Below are 6,220 nucleotides of genomic sequence, written 5' to 3'. Positions count from 1 at the left end.
GACTCATATATACTTTATGTGAGCTTTATTTAAGTTTTTTTAAAGTAGTTTCGAGCTAACTTTCACTAATGGAACAACTTTTCCTTTAGAACTTTTTCTCTAGGAATTGTACATAAAGAGGAAAAAATTGATATACAGGTGACCCTCGATGACTCATATAATTTTTATGTGAGCAAAATTGATGTTTTTTAAAGTATATTTGTGTTAGTTTTCACTAATGGGACAACTTTTCCTTAAGAAATTTTTCACTAGGACTTGTACTTTAAGAGAAAAAAAATGATGTACAATTGACCTTTGATGGCTCATACATATGTTATGTGAGCAAAATTGATGTTTTTTAAAGTAGTTTTGTGTTAGTTTTCACTAATGGAACATCTTTTCCTCAAGAAATTTTTCTCTAGGACTTGTACATTAAGAGGGAAAAAATGATGTACAATTGACCTTTGATGACTCATACATATGTTATGTGAGCAAATTTGATGTTTTTTGAAGTACATTTGTGTTAGTTTTCACTAATGGAACATCTTTTCCTTAAGAAATTTTTCTCTAGGACTTATACATTAAGAGGAAAAAAATGATGTACATTTGACCTTTGATGACTCATACAAATGTTATGTGGGCAAAATTGATGTTTTTTAAAGTAGTTTTTTGTTAGTTTTTACTAATGGAACAACTTTTCCCTAAGAAATTTTTCACTAGGACTTGTACTTTAAGAGAAAAAAAATGATGTACAATTGACCTTTGATGACTCATACATATGTTATGTGAGCAAAATTGATGTTTTTTAAAGTAGTTTTGTGTTAGTTTTCACTAATGGAACAACTTTTCCTTAAGAAATTTTTCTCTAGGACTTGTACATTAGGAGGAAAGAAATGATGTACAATTGACCTTTGATGACTCATACATATGTTATGTGAGCAAAATTGATATTTTTTAAAGTACATTTGTGTCAGTTTTCACTAATGGAACAACTTTTCCTTAAGAAATTTTTCTCTAGGACTTGTACATTAAGAGGAAAAAAATGATGTACAATTGACCTTTGATGACTCATACATATGTTATATGCGCAAAATTGATGTTTTTTGAAGTATATTTGTGTTAGTTTTCACTAATGGAACAACTTTTCCTTAAGAAATTTTTCTCTAGGACTTGTACATTAAGAGGAAAAAAATGATGTACAATTGACCTTTGATGACTCATACATATATTATGTGAGCAAAATTGATGTTTTTCAAAGTAGTTTTTTGTTAGTTTTCACTAATGGAACAACTTTTCCTTAAGAAATTTTTCTCTAGGACTTGTACATTAAGAGGAAAGAAATGATGTACAATTGACCTTTGATGACTCATACATATGTTATGTGAGCAAAATTGATATTTTTTAAAGTACATTTGTGTCAGTTTTCACTAATGGAACAACTTTTCCTTAAGAAATTTTTCTCTAGGACTTGTACATTAAGAGGAAAAAAATGATGTACAATTGACCTTTGATGACTCATACATATGTTATATGCGCAAAATTGATGTTTTTTGAAGTATATTTGTGTTAGTTTTCACTAATGGAACAACTTTTCCTTAAGAAATTTTTCTCTAGGACTTGTACATTAAGAGGAAAAAAATGATGTACAATTGACCTTTGATGACTCATACATATGTTATGTGAGCAAAATTGATGTTTTTCAAAGTAGTTTTTTGTTAGTTTTCACTAATGGAACAACTTTTCCTTAAGAAATTTTTCTCTAGGACTTGTACATTAAGAGGAAAGAAATGATGTACAATTGACCTTTGATGACTCATACATATGTTATGTGAGCAAAATTGATATTTTTTAAAGTTCATTTGTGTTAGTTTTCACTAATGGAACAAATTTTCCTTAAGAAATTTTTCTCTATGACTTGTACATTAAGAGGAAAAAAAATGATGTACAATTGACCTTTGATGACTCATACATATGTTATATGAGCAAAATTGATGTTTTTTAAAGTATATTTGTGTTAGTTTTCACTGATGGAACAACTTCTCCTTAAGAAATTTTTCTCTAGGACTTGTACAGTAAGAGGAAAAAAATGATGTACAATTGACCTGTGATGACTCATACATATGTTATAAGAGCAAAATTGATGTTTTTTAAAGTATATTTGTGTTATTTTTCACTAATGGAACAACTTCTCCTTAAGAAATTTTTCTCTAGGACTTGTACAGTAAGAGGAAAAAAATGATGTACAATTGACCTGTGATGACTCATACATATATTATGTGAGCAAAATTGATATTTTTTAAAGTACATTTGTGTTAGTTTTCACTAATGGAACAAATTTTCCTTAAGAAATTTTTCTCTAGGACTTGTACATTAAGAGGAAAAAAAAATGATGTACAATTGACCTTTGATGACTCATACATATGTTATATGAGCAAAATTGATGTTTTTTAAAGTATATTTGTGTTAGTTTTCACTGATGGAACAACTTCTCCTTAAGAAATTTATCTCTAGGACTTGTACAGTAAGAGGAAAAAAATGATGTACAATTGACCTGTGATGACTCATACATATGTTATGAGAGCAAAATTGATGTTTTTTAAAGTATATTTGTGTTATTTTTCACTAATGGAACAACTTTTCCTTAAGAAATTTTTCTCTAGGACTTGTACAGTAAGAGGAAAAAAATGATGTACAATTGACCTGTGATGACTCATACATATGTTATAAGAGCAAAATTGATGTTTTTTAAAGTATATTTGTGTTAGTTTTCACTAATGGAACAACTTTTCCTTAAGAAATTTTTCTCTCGGACTTGTACATTAAGAGGAAAAAAATGATGTACAAATGACCTTTGATGACTCATATATATGTTATAAGAGCAAAATTGATGTTTTTTAAAGTTTATTTGTGTTATTTTTCACTAATGGAACAACTTTTCCTTAAGAAATTTTTTTCTAGGACTTGTACATTAGGAGGGAAAAAATGTTGTACAATTGATCTTTAATGACTCATTAATATGTTATGCGAGCAAAATTGATGTTTTCTTAAGTAGTTTTGTGTTAGTTTTCACTAAACGATCAACTTTTACTTAAGAAAATCTTCTCTAGGACTTGTACATTGAGAGGAAAATAATGATGTACAGGTGACTTTTGATGACTCTTTCGTACTTCATATCACTAAAACTAATACTTAGTGTTCACCAATGTTTAAAATTTTGCTTTAAAAAATTATATGGCACCGGTATATTACTCTAATGGCAACACTATACCCTATTATCTTCCATGCAAAACCGTACTCTACTTTACCGACTCAAATGTTTACTCAAATTTCATGCTTGCTATTATTGAATTCTATACAACAATATCTTAATAAAACCTACCTTTAACCTCCACTCAGTACTATACCCTAGTATTCAGATTCAAATCTTCAACCTTTTTGTCCCCCCCCCCCCCAATTGCATGTAATCCATTATATACAATACTATCTGCCTGGCAAAATTTACTCTATAATTATTGTTTGATACTACAAGCTTTCATCAAGATTCAAATCATCACTTGTGTGCAGATATTTTTTACTTGTGTGCAGATATTGGAATCTATACCCCCTTTTGTCTCCATAAAATACTAAACCAAGCAATCTTGGTACTAATATTCACCATGTTACGAGCGTGCAGATATTCAAAATTATTTCCTGTATATATTATATCGTAGTTATTCAAAGCTATACCACATTCTAAACAAGACAATTCTATATCTTTTTATCCCTATGCAAATCTGAATCCTAATATTTTTTTTCCAAATCTTATCCTTATCTTGCCGACAGTCAAACCTATATCTTACTATCCCAACGACAATTTTGTTCGGCTAAATAGTATGCAATGTTTTACCCTATTAAACCCAATCAAATCTTCACCCCATTACTTAATTGCAAAGGCTGCAATCTACACCCTTTTTTCCCCATGGCAAACTTTGTTTACCTTATAAGCCACATGCAATTCTGTTTCCTTCTATCCTGATTCAAATCTTTGCTCTTTTATTTGCTTGCAGAAAATCAGTTCTACGTGTTTTATCCGCAAGGTAAAACTATACCCTATTATCTCCATGCAATAAGTGGAATGTAATTTTCAACTTCTGGAATTTACCAAGTAGCGTCTCTACATGTAACCGCTAAAACCTATTACTCTCATGCAAAAGCTATACCCTATAATCTTTATTGGATTTCCACTCCATTACCCCCATTGCACGATACCCCCATAGTCAATTGCTCCCTTACCGTGCGTAAAAACAGTTTTCTCTACAGTTTACCAGCTTCTGTAATTACTCCTTATAAACAAAGAAGGTACCTGTCTACTTAAAATAATGGAGTTAAGGTAAGTCTATTACATATTCAGGCAACAATCCTAACATACAGGGAATAATTGCCAAGAACTTTTCATCCGCGCGCATGATCAAACATGTTTAGGTAAAAAGAGCCAAAAAGTGAGTTCAGGTGTATAGGTTTGTTACTACTGTTGGATAAAACGATTAAAAGAACTTGCAAAAAACCGCACAAAATAAACAATAAAGCAAAAGAAGGAACAATAGAGGAAACTTTGGCTTGCCTAAAGAGACTACTGCCTACATGCCACTAGCATTAGGAGATGCCACAGGAATCTTGTCCAACAGAAAAGTAATAATCATTATCTGAAAGTTTTTAAACTCGATCTTTTAAAACACATAACAATAATGTCAATTGATGTATTTTTTTCAGGGGAATACATTGTGAGGATAGAAGATGTGACTGAGCCCCCTTTCCTCAACAGAAGACTAGAGCCAGCCTTCCTTCTTGTTAAAGTTGTCAAGCCCACGTAACATCGAACAAAAACATCTCTACAAATTAATTTTGATATAAAAAATAGCAGCCATAAATGCGATTTTTTATGTGATGATAAATTGTTTGTAAATTTAATGTTCATTGTTGTAAATTGCATTGAAATGTAAACTTCTTCAAAGCTAAATTGTGTTCTGTGTATTTACATTTAGATGTAGCTGTTAAGTTTTTAGTTTCTTTTCGAAACCGGATTTCGAGATAGCAGATAGCCAAATTTAGGAACAGAAAGGGCGACATATTAAATTAGCCACTCCAACACTTCTGTTGGAGCAAATAACGCAGCCTTGGGACCATTATATAAATATTAACAAAAAATTTCGGTTTTCAAAAAGAGCGATCATTTAATTAACTTTAAAGCTGGCATTGAGAAAATTGATATGGTAGTGACAATACTTTCAGACTGAGCAACTCACCTATCAACTGATTATCGATGTGCAATTTTGAGAAAAATGTGGTTTCGGGACAATGCAAAATATCTTTTGTACTCATTTCTTCCTAACAGTTAGTAACGGGTTAAAAATGAACTGATAACTTCGAATTGAACTGTCAAAAATCATGGTATTCCTCGAGGAGTTGTTCCGGGACCTATAATTTTTATTAAGTATGTCACTGATTTCTGCAAAAAGTACCAAATAGTTGTAATGTTTTGCAGATGATTCAGCAATTGTATGCCGCTCAATAAACAATACGCAATTCAAAGAATTGCTGAAAACATTACAAGGAAGAATTCAGACATATTAGAATGAAACTGATCAAAATATAAAATAAAATAGGTTTGAATTGACTGACGGAAAAACGGAATTAATGTTTTTCGAAATTGAAAATTCATCAAATTTAAGCCGCATCCACTTTGAGGGTCACTATCTAGAGTGAATCGATCATTGCAGATGTTTATGCGTAATTTTTGATATTTAGTTGACTTTTCAGAACCAGCCTTACATTATCTGACAGACGGAATCGGCTATCAGATCACTATATTTCAAATCTCATCAGATATCTTTAATAGGTGTCCCGCTTTTTCACCCCTATTTATTTAAACCCCTATCATTTAACCCCGATTTTTTCACCCCTCGATCATTTAACCCTTCTATCATTTAACCCCTCTATCATTTCACCGCGATTTTACTCTTTTGTAAAATAAGGACTATTTAATTAGCAATATAGTCATTTGGCCATGCCTAGCAGGCCATGGCCATGCATTAGCGGTCCGTGGGACTTGATATGAAATTATCACAACCGAACATGGGATTAAGTTATCTACTTAATTATGACAAAATATGCCTTTAACGTCGACTCCTAGTTGGCGGAATGAATTGATAGAGTGGTGAAATGATATAGGGGTTAAAGGATAGAAGCGTTAAAATATGCGGGG

General features: G+C 31.2%; 1 long non-coding RNA gene across 1 annotated transcript; it reads left to right on the top strand.

Annotated features, from left to right (window-relative positions):
* Positions 1-4,223: 4,223 nt before the first annotated feature.
* Positions 4,224-5,028, top strand: LOC142338382 (uncharacterized). Its single transcript, XR_012758972.1, has 2 exons — positions 4,224-4,348; positions 4,729-5,028. It is a non-coding gene; the product is annotated as an uncharacterized LOC142338382 (long non-coding RNA).
* Positions 5,029-6,220: the final 1,192 nt, after the last annotated feature.

Source organism: Convolutriloba macropyga, chromosome 4, assembly GCF_964194025.1.
Source record: "Convolutriloba macropyga chromosome 4, txConMacr16.3, whole genome shotgun sequence".
Taxonomy (NCBI): domain Eukaryota; kingdom Metazoa; phylum Xenacoelomorpha; order Acoela; family Convolutidae; genus Convolutriloba; species Convolutriloba macropyga.
The sequence above is the reverse complement of the archived record's forward strand: the minus strand, read 5'-3'. Positions and strand labels throughout refer to the sequence as shown.